At 39.3% G+C, this 22,267-nt stretch overlaps 1 non-coding gene across 1 annotated transcript; it reads right to left on the reverse strand.

Moving 5' to 3' along the window:
- Positions 1-615: 615 nt before the first annotated feature.
- On the reverse strand, positions 616-720 carry LOC139076875 (U6 spliceosomal RNA). The gene has a single exon (XR_011528912.1). It is a non-coding gene; the product is annotated as a U6 spliceosomal RNA (small nuclear RNA).
- Positions 721-22,267: the final 21,547 nt, after the last annotated feature.

Consider the following 22,267-nt stretch of genomic DNA (forward strand, 5'->3'; position numbering starts at 1 on the left):
CCAGCGTGGCTCAATGAGCAGTGCCATGTCCGCGCCCAGGATCCGAACCGATGAAACACTGGGCTGCCTGCAGCGGAGTGCACCAACCCAACCACTCGGCCACGGGGCCGACACCCCCATACTTTTACTTTTAACTTCTTTGTGCCTTTGAATCTAAAATGTGTCTCTTATAGACAGTATATGGTTGGGTTTTGTTTTTTAATCCATTTTGCTAATCTCTGTCTTTCAGTTCAATCCCTTTTCACTTAATGAAATAACTGATAAAGTCATATTTACGTTTTTCATTTTCTATTTGTTTTCTATATGTTTTATTATTATTTTTGATCCTTCTTCCATTACTGACTACTTTTGTGTTGAAAGGATATTTTCCAGTGTACTATTTTAACTCCCTTATTCTTTTTCTTACTATATTTTTTGTGTTATTTTCTTAGTGGTTGCTAGGAGGATTACAATTAACATCTTAATTTATAGCAATCTAGTTTAAATTAATACCAATTAAATTGCAGTAGTATATAAAAACTTTGCTCTTATATGGCTCCATCCTCTCTTTCCTAACATGTGCAGTTATTGTCATGAAAATTACATCTTTAGAGATTGTATGTCCATCAAAGCAGAAAAAGTAAGAAATGCTTTACAAATTTTTAAGTCATCCTTGCACAAGGGCCATGCTAATCTTCTTTGTATTGTTCCAATTTTAGTATATATCCTGCCAAATTGGGCACAACATGATCTAATATTGCTGTTAAAAACTGCTCTGGTTTCAGTATGGAAAATGAATCATACAGGAGGCCAATCTAGAGGTGAGAAGACTAGAGAGAAGATGCTGAAATATATCAGGTAAAAGATGATAATGATCTGCATTAGAGTTCAGTACCAGACTACTGGAAAAGAGACGTAGACAACTTAACAAATTTGAAAGATATTAGGGAGATAATATTAACTGGCTTTGGTGACTGGATATAGGGTTGAGCAAAAGAAAAGAGTCAAAATGATTAATTCTCTATATCCTGTAACTGAGGGAATCGTGGTGCTATTCACAGAGAGAGATAACATTGAAATAGGAGCTTTGGGAGGAAATATGATGAGTTCGATTTTAGACATTTTGAATTTGTGATGCTTGTAGGATAATTAAAAGGAAATAGGATGGGCTGGCCCCCTGGCCGAGTGGTTAAGTTGTGCGCTCTGCTATGGTGGCCCAGGGTTTTGCTGGTTCAGATCTTGGGCACAGACATGGCACTGCTCGTGGGGCCACGTTGAGGTGGCATCCCACATGCCACAACTAGAAGGACCCACAACTAAAATATACAACTATGTACCAGGGGGCTTTGGGGAGAAAAATAAAGTAAAAATAAAATCTTTTAAAAAAAAGGAAATAGGAGATATTCAGTAAATCTAGGTAAATATCTAGGTTTGGAACTTAAGTGATCAATACAAGCTGTAAGTAAAGATTTGAGAATGATTAATATGTAGATAGTAATACAAATCTTGAGAGTTCATTAGAATATCTAATAAGTGTTTATAAAGTGATAATAGAAGAGGACCAAGGATGGGATCCTAAGTTTGAGTTTGAGGAAAAGAAGATTCTTCACGAGAAAGTGAGAGTGACCCTAGAAGTACCAAGAAAACCAGAAGAGTGTGTTGTCATAGAAGTTGAAAGAAGAAAATATTTCAAAAATTGAGATACTACATAAAATAAGGACTGTATTGTTTTCAATGGATTTAGGAATAAGGAAGACCATTAATAACAGAGGCATATTTAAGAAAGCTTCAAATTCTTCACTATTCCTCCCATCAAGAGGAGAAATGTATTTCTCTCCCCTTGAGTCTGAACTGGGTTTGGCTTGTATTGTCTAATAAAATGTGGCAGAAGTGAGATTGTTTAATGTCCGAGACTGGGCAGCTTCTACTTTCACAAGCTTAGAACACTCTCTCTAAAAACCCAGCTTTCATGATGTGGGAATCTCGTATATGGAGGAGCCATGAGGAGAAGGAATGACTTCTAGCTAAGCTCCCAACCAAGAGCCAACACCACCTGCCAGCCACGTGAATGAGCCATAGTGGATGTTCTAGTCCAGTCAAGCCTCCAGATGACCACAGCTCCAGTCAACGCCATGCAGAACAGAATTATCCACTCAAGCCCTGTCAATCTATAGAATCATGGAAGATAATAGTGGTTGCTGTTTTAAATGACTAAGTTTTGGAGCAGTTTGTTGATCAGAAATTGACAACCTATTTTATTACTTTTTTGTAACATCTATAAGGGACAATGTCCTGTTGGGGCTGTAGGTGTAAATTGCCATGGGTTGAAGAGTGACTTGAAGGATAGGAACTGGAGACAACTATTTTAATAAGTTGATCGTAAAAAAGAGAAGCTATTTAGAGTGGTATATATAAGAAGGTCTGTATTGGACAAAGGTGTTATGTTAGTTTTTAATATGGAAAATTTAAATGATATTTGAGAAGGTGCCAGTATAAACAGAAAACGTTGAAGATACGGAAAAGAGATGGGTTAATTGATGGAGGGTTCCTCAGGAGATGGCAGAAAATGTTATCTTATTCAGGGCCCCCCAGAAAGGATCTTACTTGTCTCATTAGACATGACCCAATATAGAGGCCCTCATGAGTGGACTCTCATATTCTGACTCCCTTGGCAGTCACCCTACAGGTAGAAGCTTTTGGCTCAGGCACCAATTCTTTTTCTAATCATCTATGTCTAGGGTCTTAGGTTGTAATAGTTAGGGTATTTTGGGCTACAAGTAACAGAAGTCTATTTCAAAGTGGCTGAAACATAGATCTGAAGTTTGAAGGTTAGCTCAACAGCATCATCAAGGTCCCATATTCTTTCCACCATTCTGCTCTGTCATCCTCAGGCTTTTGTCTTACTCTCTTAGGTTGGCTCTTATAATTGTCTCAAGATGACTGCTGCAGTCCTGGGAGCTGTATTCAGAAGGTAATATCAAGGGCCAGAAATGAGAGGTTTCTCTTTGCATGTCCCTTTCCCAGAAGTCCCATAGTAGACTTCTCCTCTAACAGTCAGAATCTCATCATATGCCTCATCAATAGCAAGGGTGACTTTAAGTAGTTTATTTAAACTTTCTGAGCTTCTGTTTTCTCATCTGTAAAGTGCGTAGCATGTACCTATCTCAAGATTATGTGAGGAATAAAAGAGAGCATTCTATTAAGTGCATAGCACAGTGCTTGGCTCACAGGGCATCCTTTCATCTACCCAATCCTCCACACTGTGTTTAGAGTTCATTTTCTAAGAAGCAAACTTGAGGTCCTTCTCTCATTTAAAAGACCAGAATTGACTTAAAATAAACTTGATTTGTCTTCTGCTGCTGGGGTCTACTTTCCTGCAAGCATAATTGGATGTCCATTAAAAAGGAAAAAGGGTGGATGGGCAAGTAACAGTATCCGCTACACAGGAACACCAATGTGTAAGAAATGGGTCTGGTTGCCTTGATTCTAGAGCTGTGAGGATTTCTGTGTGCTAGGCAGGAACTGAGATGTCAGAGTTCCTTGTCTGGTAGCGGGGATCCAGTGCAGAGTGTGGAAATCCAGGGCACAGATGGAGTACATGTGCTGATGTGTGTGTTTGGCTGATAAAGTGGGTGAACGTTCAGAGTGATTTATTCTTATCCCAACTATATCCCTCATAGAATGGCCCTGGGCTCCACCACAGCCTTGTGTTTGAGCCAGAATAATAAATCATAAAGTTCCTTGAACTCCAAAGAGGGTGCTAACATGAATACTGAATAATATTTGCGTTATCAAGTTACTAAGTCAAAAAAATACCATGCATTCTCACATGCAGTGTGCTTTCTCTAGAAATAATTAGATTTCCCATGTAGACTCCTTTTGCTTATCTCAATAGACACAGTGCCATCTACTGAAAATAAAGCACCAATAGCCATGATGCCCCGAGGGATTCCCAGGAGAGCCTCCCTCTCTGTGGGCTCCCTGTCTCACCCACCTCCCAGATGGACTGGAGGGAGTAGGCGGAATCCACAGGCTGTTCTCCTGTCACAAACTGTAAGGCATCTGTTCTTTGGTGCTTTCCTTGAGCAGCAAAAGTAAGACGTTCCTGTAGGGACCTAAGGAGCCCTGCCAGAAACTTAAAGTGTCCATGAAAGCTCTTTTAGGCTATCCTCTTGCCTTAGACCAAGCATAAACTTAAGCCATCTTATATAGATCAGGCATGCTTTATATTAAAACATAACCAGGATGATTGACATGTCTTCCTTTGGGTAATTATGAAAGGTTTCTTTCCATGTAATAGTGTAGCAATGTATTAAAGTCCTTTTATCTTTCTGTAAAATTTTTAGTGGTTAGAATAGATAAGAGGTTAATGACAGAATCCTGGAACACTATCAGGACTGCTACGTCTTTGGGATTTGTGGATAATCTAGATTGCTGTGAAATTCACCTATACCAAATTCCACATTCTAGTTCATTGTGTCCTCTCCAGGTCGCAGTGTCTCATGGTTTCATAAATGCTGAAATGGAGAAACAAAAGGAAGATTGTTGCTGACATTTAGTCAGTAGTAAAATAGAAAATGGAAGCTCTTTAAAATACACAGCCTTCTGTAGGACATACTCAATGCCTGCCCTCTCCACCTCTCACTTCACCATTCTTGGTTCCGAGGAATCTTGGCCCAGTCTGGCAGGTAGCCCTTCCGGGACCATTTATAATTTAAAGCTCTGGTTTGAATTGATTCTGATTTGGCTTTTGGTAGTCAGACCTGGCATCCTTTCCATTTGCCCCTCAAAATCTGGCCCCATTTTCTCTACTGCATTTGCTGTTCATTCTTTCTGCTTTCTTTTTATTAGATTTTTCCAAAGCAAAACTTCCCACAGTGAAGTCTGTGGTCTGGTAATTTATCGCAGATATTCTTGAAATTGCCTCATTAAAAGGGGCATTTGAAGCTGAAACATAAGCGTCTGTTACCACGGTAACCAACAACAACTATTTAGAACTGCCTGATTAAACCAGAGAGGTACGAATTGCTGTTGGCAGGAAAGATCGAAGGTAGCCACCTAAAGACTACTGGGAAGAGTAAAAGGCCTGTAGACTCTGATGTGGAATTCTCAACTTCGAGTTGGATATCCTTCTATGCAGCAAGACAAAGCAAGTTGTTGCCATGCTCCTGACTTCTCTACATTGTGCACTTTAGGAAATTTGGGAATTGCAAGTCCTTTTCACCATCAGGTTACTGAAGGGAGTTTGGATTCAAAGTTAACTTGAAACTTACTGGATCACGCTTTACAAGCTCTTGGACCTGTCATTTACCTCTCTGTTCCTCAAGTTATCAATTAAAAAAGTGGACAAAATACTCCCTATGTCCCCAGGTTATATGACTATCAGTGAGGCCTTTTTATAAACAAGGTACTATACCCATGCAAACTAACACCCATGTTTTCGGGCTCCCTCTGTTCTCTAGAGCTTCTTCTGGGTTGCCATCCGTCACCTTCTCTCTCAATGAAAAAGTAATTCCTCCAAAAAAGAGTAGGCTCAAACTAACCTTATTGATTGCCTTTTGCAAGCCAAGATTCTCCAGGCTTTCCATTATTCACTTGGCCTGTAAAAGAGTGAATACTGGCTTTTAGGCATGTCTTGAAGTGCTACAAAGGTGGTTATTAAAAAAAGTATATTTGATAAATAATGAAGGTTAAGAGGAGTACAAATTACGTTCCTTCACCTTCTGTTTTCTTTGTCTTTCCAGTTGCAATTTTGGACATAATGTTAAAGAGACAATCAGGAGTGGCAAGTATTAAAAAAGGGAGTCAGGTCAGGCAATATATATGGGAGACGTAGGAAGATCTATGTAAAAAAAAGTAGTTAATGCTTGGGTGTATTTTGCATGTTTTGTTTTCTTGGTAGAGCCTTGGTAGGAATTCTTATGGAATGCAATAACTGGGATCATATGGAGAAGGACTTGAGTTATAGATATAAGTGGATGCATTAAATATCCCTGATCTAGAACTTCCTGGGCACTGCACCCTTTTGTTGTTTCTCTTATTAGCACAACTGCCATCAGCATAAAATATTGAAGTATTAGTGAATTTTTGATGACTCACTCATGTACCTGCATAAAGGAACTGGGGTAGGCAGAGCTCATTCTTCAAATGGTCATAAGCTGGCAGCCTGCTACCTCAAATGTTCTAAATTCCCTTCTTTTCACCAAAGTGGTAGGGAGTCAAACCTTCCCAGAGATAGGCAGGGTGTGGAGGAGTTCCCAGAATGTTGAAAATAGTCAGAAGTTCAATCAGAATGGGTTCACCATCAAAGAGATGTCTTGCACATGCTTTGAGAAAGGATAGACAAAACAATTCCACACGAAATTGCTAGCTTTGTGGTTGCTAATGAGAAATCTCCAAAAACATTCCTTTTACTGTTTACATCTCAGACCTTGTAAATCATGAAATGTAGTTTCAGCTTGTAGTGTAAGACCTTAGAGTAACATGGGTATTGCTGTTAGCTGTAAATACAGTTCTTTATTATGATTGCAGCTTGCTCTTCCTAAAATAAAATTCAGCATTTGCTGAATTTAAGTTTAGCTTGGCTTACTTTTCTGCCAAATAGAATATAAGTATACTAGATATAATACTGTGTTAGCTTTCTTTTCAACATCAACCCAAAATTTGAATGTTCTTACCATTTATTATTGAACTTTTATGCAAAAACAAAATGGGAAATTTAAGGGCACAATCTTTGGCATCAGACAGAGCTATACAGATCTTGACTGCCGCTTATTTGATTGCTAGTCCTCATTTATCTGCAAAAATTGGATGACAAAAATGCTTATCTCATATGGTAGTTATGAGGTTTAAGAGAGCTAATAGATATAGATTGTATAAGGGTATTTGCATAGCTTCAATAAATAGTACCCATTCTCCCCACCCGAGTTCTGAACCCATTATGAAATAGACAAGAGTAAGGCAGATAAGAGACATCATTAAAAAGCTGACATAGGAGAGCATGGGCTTCCTGATACTGATATAGACAGACTTACCACCTAGTCACGAGCAGTTCTAGACAACAGGTCTTCCACCGGGCAAAGGTCTTTGCTACTATGCTTATAGCATGCCTGAGATCAATGGGGAACACATGCTCCCTATGAGGAGATTTGCTACAGGGAGAGGAAGAGGCTGGATTACAAATATCCAGTTTCTTCCAAGCTCACCAATGAGTTAAATCACTCCTGCCCCTGGGTAAAAGTGGGAGGTATCCAGGAGGGTTACAGCTCATGGAGCTCCCACTCATGGGAGGAAACATCAGGAGTGGAGAATAAGTATTCCTCCAACAGAATGTTTAGCACAGTGTCTGACACAAAGAAATGTTTATTGTATGTGTTAAGAGACAAACTGAGGTATATTACAAATTTTAAGGGCTGGCCCCATGGCCTAGTGGTTAAGTTCAGTGTGCTCTGTTTTGGCAGTCTGGGTTCAGTTCCCAGGCATGGACCTACACCACTCATCAGTGGCCATGCTGTGGCAGTGACCCACATACAAAGTAGAGGAAGATCTGTATAGATGTTAGCTCAGAGAAAATCTTCCTCAAGCAAAAAGAGGAAGATTGGCAAGAGATGTTAGCTCAGGGTGCATCTTCCTCAGGGGGGAAAAAGTGAGGCAAGAAATTAAAAAAAAATTTAAGAACTTATTTGAGCAAAAATTGATTCCAATTGGGCAGCATCCAATCTAGCAGATAGAAAGGAGCTCAGGGGAGCTGTATAAAATCAAAGACTTTTATGGGCAGGAGGGAGCAGGAAGAAGGAAGTTAAACTAGGCAAAAAAGCAGGTTGGTTATTGCAAGGCCACTTTCCTTTAGGTGATGACAGGGGTGTGTCAAGCAGATAACCTAGCCAGTGCTGATCAGGTGATTCCTGACTGACTGGTTTAAGATTCCATTTCTGGGAGATCCAAAACTGGAATTAAACCTCAGTTTGGTGACATCGGACTTAGCATAAACAATTCTTTTTGGGGCCTGTTGTCTTGTTTTTAACATATGACACCTAAGTCTGTTATAATTATTGTCCCTTAAGGAAAAGTGACAATATCCACAAATTAGACCTTGATACATGTGGGAAAGTGGTACATGGCAAGTTTAGAGAAGTGGATAAAACCTCAACAGTAAAGGTCTTCATATGTGATAATATGCATTTTCATTGTGTTTTGTAGACAATGCGCAACCCAGAATAATTTTACGGAGAGAACCTCAAGCTTCTATTTTAGGATATGAACTCTAACTGCAGTCTGCATGATGAAGACGACAGGCTCCATAAGCCAGGCATGGGGCTATGTGCTTCGTGTAACAGTCTCTCAAACACCACAGTGATCTTGAGAGTATCATACAATCGTTATTACAATTTTACAGATGAGAAAACTGAAGCTTTAAAAGTTTAAATAACTTACTCAAGATACCCAGCTTGTAAATGAAAACCCTAGAATTTGATCTCATATCTACCTGACTCCAAGATTCAGGACTGGCTTCGTGTACATGTGACCAGCGCATTCTCACCAGGCTTCGTACTTAAAAGGGTTTTGTTCTTGGTTTAATGCTCTGCTGTCGCTGTCTTGAAATTCTTAACCATTTTAGAACAAAGAGTCTCACGTTTTTATTTTGCACTCGGTCCTTTAAACTATGTAGCTAGTCCTGCCAAGACATCTTTTCCTTCAATTAATCCAGTTACCACTCACCAAATCTGGAGGATTCTACATAAATAAATCTTCCCTTTTAATCAAAGAACTATGGAAAATGAACTCCTGTAAGTGGAATATAAATATGTGGACGATTATATATGGGTGTTTTTGCATTTTTATGTATAAATATCCACAATATCCAAATCTCCATCACCAAACAATCTTTTCTCAGGTTTTTTTGATTCCTGGGGACCTCCCCAGTGCTAGAAGTGGGAACCAGGCCAAGAATTGGTGAGGACAAGGTCTGAGGTTTGGTAGGGGGTAAACACATTCATGTCTGAGCACATGTGTCTGGTCATATTCCAAGTCCAAGTACAAATTAATTTAGGATTATCTTTTTGATGTTTTCCATATTTCAGCTCCCATCAGTTGGCACGAATAATTAAGGGATGATGGAACACATCTTGGCATAATTTCACAACTGTTTTGAGGCTATAGGCCCACTGAAAGGCAGGCAGCTGTTACAGAAGATGGAAGAGGGTGTTTTAGAAGAATGTGCTCTGTGAACAGCACTGGTGCCTTATTTTCCATCACCTTATTTAACCATAAATTCATAATACTCTTTGAGGTAGTTGGCTACTTTTAGTGTCTTTTTTGAGAAAGAACATTTTTAAAATTAGAGAAAAATTTGAAAATACAAAAAGAAAGACCCTAGAAAATTATTCTTAATCCTTTCATATACACATGTCCACACACACAGAGTTACGAAATGGAAAATAATGGGCACATGGTTTGTGACCTGGGTTTTTTTTTTTAAAGTACTCAGCATTAATAATTCTGAAAAAACACCACTTTAATAGTTTTCCTGGGCATTTTAATTATTCACGTTTTGTTTGTTATGAAGATCATTATTATAAAAAAAAATCTGATTTTCTTAGGCTAAAGTGAAATATTCTATTCAAAAAACACGTACATTTTTAAGGTCCTTGATATATATTGCTAAATTGCCCTACAGATTGGTTTTCCCAATATATAGTCCCAGCTCAGTGCAAGAATGCCTGTTTGCATAAACTTCTTTTTAAAGTTCAGATCTAAATCTATTTGGTATTCTCCTTCTAATTGCTTGTCAAACCTATGTGCATACTGTGAACCTCGGGAGAGCAGAAGATGTCCCGCCAATATACCACACACACTATGCCCACGTGATTGGAGAGACAATAAATTCTCTCTCCTTTGGAGAGAAGAGCTTTTCTTCATAAGTGACCATAGCTTTGGCTTTATCTTTATTGACTGTAGCTCTGGGTAGGCGACAAACTATTCCCTAAACACACTTTTTAAAAAAAAATCTTGGTTCTAATTTTCTCTGAGCTTTTCTTTTCTTGCTAAATCATTTATGATTAATTTATTCTGTCACATATTGCCCCTTATCAAATAAACGGATGGTTTCCAATCTGAAGTCAGAATTAGTCATGTCGTTGCATATTGTTGTCCAGTTTTGAGTTCCTAAAAATGACTTGTAAATAAGAATTAGATCCTAACGAAAATAATTCTTTCAATAAATTCTGCACCTTTGATAGCCATATTTTACACTTGAGTGGTATTCTTTGAAGATTTGCATGGTTATCAAATCCTTCTAGAGGTTTCTGGAATTCAGCAGAGAAGAAGTAATCTGAAAATCAACCTTTTGGGTAAGCTCAGCCGTTACTCACAGGGGCTCAGATACCTTTCCAAATCGTAGGTTTGCTTTCCTGGAGGCCATATTGATCAGGGCCCACATCAATGAGAAGTTTTGTTTTTGTTTTTTTTAAAAGATGAATTCCTCCTCCTTTTATTTATTTTTATTTTTATTTTTTTAGTGAGAAAGATTGACCCTGAGCTAACATTCGTTGCAAATCTTCCGCTTTTTGCCTGAGGAAGATTGTCACTGAGCTCACATCTCTGCCAATCTTTCTCTGCTTTGTATGTGGGATGCCACCACAGCATGGCTTGGTGAGCACTGTGTAGGTCCACACCAGGGATCCAAACCCATGAACCGCGGGCCGCCAAAGTGGAGTGCACAAACTTAACTGCTATGCCATTGAGCTGGCCCCAATGTGAAGTTTATTAGGGAACTTTTATAAAGAAACCCTCTCTGGCCAGAAATTGAGTAAGTAATTTTAGGGCAATATGATATGCTTTGAGTGATAAACTGCATTCTGAAAGAACATTTATTCAGGCATACTAATAAAGTAACCATAATTCTTTTCATTAATTGCATCCATCTCAACTAATACTCTTAAGTCACTTAAAGGACTAAGAGAGTAATAACATCAACTTGACCTTTAACTTTTGACCTCAGCAGCGTGTCCTCACACCACTTAGTAGCAGAGTGCTGTAGGCTGAAGGAATAGCTGCATGTAGGAATCCAGTCCTGTTGTTTTCTCATAACAATTCTTTGGAATATTGCCCTAAACTCTAAGGGTAATTTGTCTGCCTGTAACATCAGGGAATTCCTTCTCTGTTGGATTATTAGATCAACCATGAGGATGAACTAGAGAGTTTATTCTGGAATCAGGAAAACATATTTGGGACACCACATAATATTTTGTTTCTGGCCCTCCAATTTTTTGTTTTGCTGCCAGGCGCTCTACTGGGAATCTTTACTCATTTCTTTTATTACAAGGGTATCATTTTATAATATACTATTGAACATGTATAAAGATCCCCACATTTTTAGGTAGCTAAAATTGGATTCCAATATTTCTTTTTAGAGCCCTGTTGCTTAGTAGTAATGGGGAGAAGGCATGACTAGGGACTGGAAATAGCTATTTTTAAATTGTTAGCAAATTTTGGTGTCTCTAGAGAGAAAATTTTGAATTCCCTTTTGAGGATAGATTGCTCCTTTATTTCCACTCCTGAATTTCCAGATCTATGCATATTAGCTATGGAGGAGATGTAATGTTCTCTGACTCAAAGCATATACTGCACCTGGTAAGACAGAACTCCTTCTTTTCAGGCTGTTGTCTCTCAATTGTCACCATAAGTGAGTCTCCGTAAGCTACTCCAGCTTTCAAACAGTCCAGCCATTTATAATAAAAGAGTCTGTGGTAAGACCATGTAATTCCACGAGCATTTAGTTCATTGTTACATTTCCTTTGCTGGGAAAACTCTGTGATAACTTCACCTGGGGCAGATGCCTTGAAAGGGGATGTCCGTTCTCCATAAGACTTAGCAAAACCACTCCCTCTTACCACAGGAGCTGTGGATCAGGTCAACTCTTGGCATTTTCCAGGAGAATGGGTACACACCATGATCCAGGAGGAAATAATTTACACTCCCAAACAGTTTCAAGACCTTGCTAATAACATATACCAACAGAAACCTGGGGAACATCTGACAGGGTGCATTCTAAGGGCATTTGTCCAAAGAAGATTTAACAGTAGATTGGGTTGAAGTCATTGATATGGATGTACTTCCTAGAGATTTTGGATTTAATGTGTCAACTTGTGTAGCTGGAGGTGGCTCTGACATCTTTCTTGGTTGATTGACCAAAACTTGGACTCAGGGGTGGCCTACACTTAATGAGATGACATGCCAGAGCTTCCCTGGAATGATGTGGAGAGGGAATCCATAGGCTTAGGGAGATAATAATGTTGGACTGGATTTATTACGTGCAACTAACATACCCATCCCCACACTTATGTTCTTCTAGATGGCACAGGATGTAATACCTTCAGTAAGCCATTGAGAAATACATTAGTGAAGGGAATATCTACATCTTTGAAACACTCTGTGGTTACTCTCCTTTGAAGGCCAGGTATGACTGTCAGGGATGCTGCCATCGAGATGGACTCCTTGATTTGATTATGATACTCCTTGGTATGGTTTCTTTCTTTTCTTTTTTTGGTGAGGAAGATTGGCCCTGAGCTAACATCTGTTGTCAATCTTCCTCTTTTTGCTTGAGGAAGATTGTTGCTGAACTAACATCTTTGCCAATCTTCCTCTAATTTTGTACATGGGATGCCACCACAGTGTTGCTTGTTGAGTGATGTGTAGGTCTGTGCCCAGGATCTGAACCGAAGAACCACCGGCCACTGAAGCAAAGTGCACGAACTTAAACACTATGTCATGAGGCCAGCACCTTGGTATGGTTTCTTTATGTTTCTTTTTATTAGGATTTATTGACTTTCTTGGATCTGTATGTTTATGTTTTTAAACAAATTTGGAAAAATTTCAGCCATTATTTTTTCAAAGTTTTCTTCTGTTTCCCATTCTCTGTCCTTTCCTTTGGGGACTACAGTTACATGTATGGTAGGCTGCTTGAGATTGTCCCACAGCTCACTGATGCTCTGTTAATGTTTTTTTCAGTAATTTTTCTCTTTGTGTTTCATTTTGAATAGTTTTTATTGACATGTCTTCAAATTCACTAATGCTTTATTCTGCAGTGTCTGATCTGCTCTTAATTCCATCCGGTATATTTTTCACCTCAGACATTGTATTTTTCAACTCCGGAAGTTTCATTTGGGTCTCTTTCATACCATTATTTCTTTCCCCAACATGCTTATAGTTTCCTTTACTTTCTGGAACATGTGGATTATACTTATAATGCCTTTGATTATCTGTGTCATTCTGGGTCAGTTTTAACTGATTCTTCATCATTATGGATCATATTTTCCTACTTCTTTGCATGCCTAGTAATTTTTGATTGGATGCTAGCAATTGTAAACTTAACGTTTTTAGATACTGCATATTCTTATATTTCTATGCCTATTCTTGAGCTTTGTTCTAGGATATAGTTAATTTACTTGGAACTAGTTTGATTCTTTCAAGGCTTGCTTTTTTTTTTTTTTTTAAGATTGGCACCTGAGCTAGCTTTTGTTGCTGATCTTTGTTTTTTCTTCTTCTTCTCCCCAAAGCCCCCCAGTACATAGTTGTATATTCTAGTTGTATGTCCTTCTGGCTCTGCTATGTAGGATGTCACCTCAGTATAGCTTGATGAGTAATGCTAGGTCTGTGCCCAGGATCCAAACTGGTGAAACCCTGGGCCACCAAAGGGGAGAGAATGGATTTATCTATTCAGCCACGGGGCCAGCCCCTCATCGCTTGCTTTTAAGGTTTGTTATGCAGGACTAACAAAGTCTAGGACTGCTGTTTCTTCCCTGGTACTCATGTAATGTATTTCTGAGCACTCTACCTGGTATCTCACATATTACAAGGTCTTTCATTCTGGCTTGTGGGACCTACTATTTTAGGATCTACATGAGCTCTGAGGATTGTTCCACTTGCTCCATTTGAGTGTCTTTCTCCAGCCCTGGGTGGTTTCCTCACACACATGTGTTGATCACTACTCGGCTAAAGAATCTCTATGTAGCCCTCAATATATTTACCAGATATTTTTGATGATAAATAACAGAAACCCAACTTAAACTAAGTAAAAATTAAAAAAATATTTGTTGGCTCATTAAGAAAAATCCAGGAACAGAACCTACTTGAGGACAGTGGGTGCAGAAGCAAATGAGGTCATCTCTCTTGTGCTTGCTCTTGCTCTTTCTCCATCTATCTCTTGTCTCTCGTTCTGTTTTCATGATAGTGTATGATTTCTTACTGGAGATGGCTTCTTCCAAGCAGAGGGACACATGGCCCCAAGCAGTGGCAACTTGCATCATCATTCTTCTAGTTTTTTCCCTAAGTCTATATATCACATCTTAAGGAAGACTTATTGGCCTGTTTGGGTTACATGTCCATCACTGAACCAAATATTGTACATGGGAGGTGGATTGTTCTGACTGGCAAGGCCAGAGTCAGCCTACTCAACACATGTAAAATGAGTTCCTTGCAGGAAAGAACAATCTTGATGTTGGAAGATGTTGAAGGAGGAATTTTGAGTAAACAAATGGCAGTAATCAATGTACTCAGTTTCCTTATCAGTAAAATAATCTAAAATGTGATTATGTATTAAGAGCTTAACACAGTGCCTGGCCTATAATAAAGGCACTGTAAATCTTATGTTATTGTCAATAGACTGAGCGTGGTACCTCCAGGTGTCAGTAAATTTATTCACTTTCCTGCATCACTGATCCTCAGTAAAGAAGTTTCTCTGTGTCAAGGGACTTAAATTCCTACTTATGGGCCTCAGTTTCCAAGTAACTGGATTCCTGATCGTTTCCCACTGCAGTTTCTCAAATATACCTGTTTCTGCCTTGCTTAGGCAGAGATCTTGTGTAAGTATCAAATTAGCAGCAGGAAACAGATGGTCCACTCAAATTGAGTAATTTGAAGAGAGTTTAATAAAGGGATTATTAGCAAAGGTGTTGGCAGGTTATAGGAAATCATGAGGGGCAGTGCCTGACCCTGGGCTAGTAGAAAGCTACTGTTATTCTCCAAGGCCTGAAGGGACAAAGGACAGAATGGTGACTCGTACTGGAGAGAGAGGGCATCTGACAGAGCTGGGATATTCAGCCCGCCTGTAGTGACCTCATGGAGAGGGAGCCATAGAATAAATAACCTGACCTTTACCTCTCCCTGATCTCCAGTGCTCCCCACTAGCTGAATTCAACAGGAAGTCACAGGACAAAAGAGCCTGATGTTACAATCCAATAGGCTGGCCTCTTCCCTAGGGCACAGAGAAGCGTGGCAAAGGGAAAAGAGTAAACTAGAGGAACAAATGGGAAATATCCAGCATATCGTAGGTCTTGGAATTAGTTTGGATGCTTTTCCCTGGGCAAGCGTATCACAACTACCTTGGTCCTATTTGTTGGTCTCCCAGTCCCTTTGGATTCATGGTTTCATCCATATTCTCAGAACAATCGGTTCCTGGTTACGTTCAGGATTTCCCTGGTCCAGAGGTAGGGAATTCTGAACTTCTATAACCCAGAATGGGGAAAAAAATTGCTAGCCACAGTCTGGTATTTAAGAAAGCAAAAGGTCAGTAGCAAATGACTGGAAATATATAGCCACATAACAGGAAGTTTTATTCATTTTTTGTGAACTAAACCAAGCCATTTCTTGAAAGGAGTAGCATTACTGGTTGACTGGAGAGAATTTGCATCAAGAAAGGAGAGCATTTACCTTATGTTGACTCCTGTGGGAGGAGATGACTCAGGTTGGCTTTAAAGATCCACCTCTCAGCATCTTCCACAGACACAAAGTCCATCTCATTTTTAAAAGTCTTTAGAGAGGGAGCCACAAGTATAGAGCAAGGGGAATGAAAATTAATAATGATAACAATAAAAGAGAGAGATGAAGTAAAAGCAAGTTGCTGGAAAATATACAGATAAAAGTGAAGTCAAGGGAACAGGTAAAGTAGCAACAAAACAGAAAGTAAGAAGTATTAAATGACAAAGCCATAGCCAACATCTTACTTAATGGGGAAAAACTGAAAGCCATCCCTTTGAGAACAGGAACAAGACAAGGGTGCCCACTCTTGCCACTCCTATTCAACATAGTACCAGAGGTTTTGGCAGAGCAATTAGGCAAGAAAAAGAAATAAAAGGAATCCAAATTGGAAAGGAAGAAGTGAAACTCTTGCCGTTTGCAGATGACGTGATTCTATATCTAGAACACCTTAAAGAATCCATCAGAAAACTATTAGAAATAATCAACAACTACAGCAAAGTTGCAGAGTACAAAATCGACTTACAAAAATCAGTTGCATTTCTATACACTAACACCAAACTAGCAGAAAAAGAAATCAAGAATACAATCCCATTTACAACCACAAGAAAAAGAATAAAATATCTAGGAATAAACTTAGCCAAAGAGATGAAAGACCTATACATTGAAAACTATAAGACATTATTGAAAGAAACTGAAGAAGACATAAAGAAATGAAAAGAGATTCCATGCTCATGGGTCGAAAGAATCAACATAGTTAAAATGTCCATACTTCCTAAAGCAATCTACAGATTCAATGCAATCCCAATCAGAATCCCAATGACATTCTTCACAGAAATAAAACAAAGAATCCTAAAATTTATATGGAACAACAAAGACCCCAAATAGCCAAAGCAATCCTGAGAAAAAAGAACAAAGCTGGAGGCATCACAATCCCTGACTTCAAAATATACTGCAAAGCTATAGTAATCAAAACAGCATGGTACATGCACAAAAACAGACACAAAGATCAATGGAACAGAACTGAAATCCTACAAATAAAACCCCACATCTATGGACAGTTAATCTTCAACAAGGGAGCTGAGAACATACAATGGAGAAAGGAAAGTCTCTTCAATAAATGGTGTTGGGAAAACTGGACAGCCACATGCAAAAGAATTAAAATAGACCATCGTCTGTCTTGCACCTTACACAAAAATTAACTCAAAATGGATCAAAGACTTGAGTGTAAGAAGTGAACACAAAACTCCTAGAAGAAAATATAGGCAGTACACTATTTGACATCAGTCTTGGCAGCATCTTTTCAAATACCATGTCTACCCCGGCAAGGGAAATGAAAGAAAAAGTTAACAAATGGGACTACATCAGACTAAAAAGCTTCTGCAAAGCAAAGGAAATCATGAACAAAATGAGAAGACAACCCACCAACTAGGAGAAAATATTTGCAAATCATTTATCTGACAAAGGGTCGATCTCCAAAGTATGTAAAGAACTCACACAACTCAACAACAAAAAAACAAACAACCTGATCAAAAAATGGGCATAGGATATGAACAGACATTTTTCCAAAGAAGATATGCAGACGGTCAACAGACACATGAAATGATGTTCAACATCACTAATTATTAGGGAAATGCAATTCAAAACTACAATGAGACAACAACTTACACTGATCAGAATGGTTATAATTAACAAGGCAGGAAACAGCAAGTGTTGGAGAGGATGTGGAGAGAAGGGAACTCTTACACACGCTGGTGGGAATGCAAACTGGTAAAGCCACCATGGAAAACAGCACGGAGATTTCTCAAAAAATTAAAAATAGAAATACCATATGACCCAGCTATCCCATTACTAGGTACTTATCCAAAGAAATTGAAATCAATGATCCAAAGAGATTTATGCATCCCTATGTTCACTGCAGCATTATTCACAATAGCCAAGATGTGGAAGTAACCCAAGTATCCTTCCATGGATGAACGGATAAAGATGTGTTATATACATACAATGGAATACTACTCAGCCATAAAAAAAGACAAAATTGTCCCATTTGCAACAATATGGATGGACCTTAAGGGTATGATGTTAAGTGAAATAAGCCAGACAAAGAAAGACAAATACTGCATGATTTCACTCATATGTGGAAGATAAACAAATAAATGGATAAAGAGAACGGATTAGTGGTTATCAGAGGGGAAAGGGGTTGGCTGGTGAACAAAAGGGGTAAAGGGGCACATGTGTATGGTGACAGACAAAAATTAGCCTATTAGTGGTGAGCACAATGACGTCTATTCAGAAATTGATAAATAATAATGTACACCCAAAATTACTCAATGCTATAAAACATCATGAGCTCAATACAATTACTTGAGGAAAAAAAAAAAAAAGAAATACTAAAGATAAATTTTCAACTTGGGAACCCCAGGCAATCCTGCAATTAGAGGGAAAGAGCAGGCCTTAGTCCAGCTTTGGCTGCAGCAGATGAACCAGAGGCCAAGCAGCTGAGGATTAACGTAGTTAGAGGAAAATGCAGGCCTGGCCCAGAAGTCTGCTCTTTATTTTGAATCCGGCATTTTGCTTTCTGAAACACCTCGGAAGCAACTCAGCCAAGGCAAGTGAGGAAAAGAGAAAGCCTGGCTGTCTGGCAGGCCTGCACTGAGTGAGAGCTTTGCTGAGCCATCGAGATTGGTGGGTTGATTTCAGGCTGGTACCTCAAGAGATGGTCCCAGTGGTGGTTCGAGTATTTTGGATATATTACCTAATATCTCAAAAGAAAGCTCACAACTCAAATGCCCCCTGGCTTAAGTGCATGTTTATTTTCACAGCCTTTGTCTTTCAGAGATCAGCACTCTGTTGCTGTGTTGCTATTGTAGGGACGGAAAAAATAGAACCATTTTAATGTTGTGCTGTTTGCATTTCCCGACAGTTAAGAAGCAGCCCATTATTAGCTGGCAACACTGTTGTGACATCAGTGGTGACTTTGCTGCTTGGGATTCAGCTCATGAAATATTTTCCTCACTGGTGCAATTATTTTTTCTTTTTCCTTTCCTTTTTTTTTTTTCCTTTCACTTTTCATGTTTCATTCTCATGAAAATGAGTGGCTAAATGGCTATCCATGCTTCTGTTTTATTTCAAGAATTAGTAACCAAAGATGCTAATGTATTAGGCTTGACCCAGTTTCAAAACTTTGGACCCCCAGAACTGTTTTCTTGTTGCTATCCCTGAATGAGCAAGGGAGCTGTCCCTGCCGTGCTGGGGTGAGATGGGGGTGGAGCATCACATCCCAAGTGGAGTAGGGAGAGCCTGGCACAGAGGAAGGAGGGTCTTTGTGCTCTGTGCTGGCATGGGGTGCTGGAGCCTGAGTGGGGGAGGAAGATGTTCTACGATGGGGAGAGTGGAGAGTGGGCACAGGAGGGGCTGCTGTGGAGAGCCGGAGACTGGTGGAACGAGAAAGACATCCCTGCCAGGGATGCGGACAGCGGAGGCAACAGGAGAGTGGTTATATGCAGGGGGATTGATGCAATAAGAAATGTATTGAGGACAACTGGAGTCAGGCTTCTCATTATTGGAGAAGAGAAACACACACATAAAAGGAGAGAAAACTAAAATTCTGTGATATAAGAACTGAATTAGAGGCCGGCCTTGTGGCCAAGTGTTTAAGTTCTCCTGCTCTGCTTCGGCAGCCCAGGGTTTCACCGGTTCTAATCCTGGGCGCAGACGTGGCACCACTCATCAAGCCATGCTGAGGCGGCATCCCACATGCCACAACTAGAAGGATCCACAACTGAAATATACAACTATGCACTGGGGGGATTTGGGAGAAAAAGGAAAAAAATAAAATCTTAAAAAAAATTGAATTATGGATATTAGTATGATCTCATAATTCAGTATACAGAGATATAGAAGTAAATAGAGATGTAAAATGTACATATATGTGTTTGTGTGTACTTTGCATGTTGCAACCTTTCTCTAACTTTGGGATTGTTTCAAAATAAAGACTAAAAAATCTGTTAATATGGGGTAATAGTACTATTTAAAATGGAAGTACCATACTAACAACATGATGTGGGGAAAAGAAATAAATGAGATAATTCACATAGCAGGTATAATAGAGTGCGGGGCACCTAGTGAGCTCTCAATAATGATTATTATTATCCCCTGGCATAAAAGCATATCATGAACACTATCTGCGTCTTGGTTTTTTTCACTAAAAATATATTTTAAAAATCTTTTCATAACAGTACATACCTTGTTTTTTAAAATTAATAAATCCAGTTTATGTTCTTTACTATATTACTCTTGTAATTAGAAAAACAGAAAAACAATAATCGTGGGGAGATAATCTGCCTTAGTGTGTCATCTGCTGATGACTCATAATTTAATTAATTCTTGTTGCTAATGGAAACCTCTGGTTGAACAAGGCATAGTTGTATTTTAATAGCAGTTCTTTAGTGGAGAGAATAAGAAAAACATCCAACACCATATCTATGGACACATGGATATTCACACATTTTTACTATTTTGTAAAGCTCTGAATCAAAAGCACTGGGTAATTAAAGCAGCTGTCAAAATTCATTTCTTCATTCATTTTTTCAGTCTGTGGACCAATCCCTTTTTAAGGACAGCTGTGCCCAGACACTGTCTATACCATATGTCTTACATGATACATCAGTTGGTGATAAATTAAACATTAGATCAGTCCCTTTCCTTCATGAAGAAAGGTAATTTGGTAATTTTTAAAAGTTTGTGCCTTATTAATCATTTGACTTTTAGTAACCTTTTGAGCCTTGGTTTTCATGTATCAAAAGTGGAGATAATAATAATTATCTTATAAGGTTGTCATAATCAAATATGTTAAATGCCTGGCATAAAGCCAGCCCCTGGCAGGTACTTCATAAATAGAAGCCATTATTATATGTAAGTTGTACGATTTTTGGTTCTTCTTTTTGCAACTAAGATAAGGTGGGTTGCTTGATTTACCGAAGTTGTTTCCTGTTCCAGGTTGGGTGTGTCGATGATGCATCCCCAGACCTTACTAACCTGTTCCTACTCGATTAATTGCATTTCCTTCACTCTCCTATCACACCTCCTACCCACAGGTCTAGGAAGTCTATTCTTCTATTGAGTTGCCCCCAGAAAGAATCCCAGGAAACCTGTCATTGTCTCTTGTCGCCTACCCAGAAGGCCACACTTTGAATGGTCACTTTGCACTACCCTATAATTGAATTTTCCAGGCAGCTCTTCCCAGAGGCCAGGACTCACACTAAATTTTCCAAAGCACACTTAGTGAAACTTGGCCTTGCAGAAGATGCTGAATATTTGGGTCTTTATCCTGAGAACACTGAGAAAATAGAAAGGTTTTAAAAAGGGAATGGCTTGACTTCCTTTCTATTTTAAAAAGAATCCTCAGGTTGCTCTATGAAGAATGAGGTAGAAGAGCCAAGAGAAGAAGCAGAGAGAGTGGGGCTCTGCTATAACCCAAGTGGAAAACAGTAGAAGCTGGATTGGAGCGGTAGAGACGAAAGGGAAACAGCACGGGCTTGAAATTTAGTCTATTTGGAGGCGGAAGAGACAGGATTTGCTGATGGATTTGGTGTAGGAGTGGGAAAGAATAGGAAAGTTTTCAGTTTGAACATTTGGGTAAATTTATACGGCTGTGCCATTCATTAAAAATGGGAAAAACCCATGGCGTTTAATTAAAACTCTACTGAGTGCTAAAGTTATCTCAAGTTGAGTGATGGACGCTATAGGGACCAGTGGGTCCTCCCAGGACTTACAGCTGGCCCTAAACAAACCTTGGGGTCCAGCCTAGCCCCAGAGGCCTCTGCATGGCCAGGACCAGCTCAAACCCCACCTGCAAAATGTCCAGGCTCTGCAAGCCTCAGTCCCATGCCTAACCCATCAGTCCCCTCAGAGCAAAGCATTTTCTCTGCTCTTCTATTCTCAGGCGTGTTCATCTTCCACCCCAAGATCATTAAGAATGGGAAAAATCATCCTGCACATGGAGGATGGCTCAGGTACCATCCCAGCCAACGCGATCAGCAAAATGCCCCAAAGTACATTTCCCAAAGTCTGGGCTCTTCCCTCTTGAAGTACAGCGGGTAGACAGAAAGTCCATTTACAAACATTTTATGGCCAAAAAAAATCTCTTGCATTCTTCAAGAGCACAGTCCAGTTAAAAACGTCCACAGTTCCCATGATGAAGCAGAATACTTCACAGCTCACAGACTGCAAAACCTGAGCTCAGATGTATGGAAACCTCACTGTCTTCTCCAAGAACAAGAGAGAGATACCTGCTTCACCTTTTTGCAAATAAAGGGACCATTCACATAAATAAGAAAGAAAAGCAACTTTAATAAATCAGACGTTTTGGCAAAAAAGCTGAAAAATAATCTCCAATGGATGCCTTACCATGTGTACCTGCAGAAGCCTTTTTATGGAACAAGCCTCTTATTCCTATTCTTATTTAAAAAAATGTACTTGTAAGATAACTGGGTCTCCATCAGAAGCGACACTAGGTTTGCTTTCCAGAGCAGCT

This window comes from Equus przewalskii, chromosome 17, assembly GCF_037783145.1.
Source record: "Equus przewalskii isolate Varuska chromosome 17, EquPr2, whole genome shotgun sequence".
Classification (NCBI taxonomy): Eukaryota; Metazoa; Chordata; class Mammalia; order Perissodactyla; family Equidae; genus Equus; species Equus przewalskii.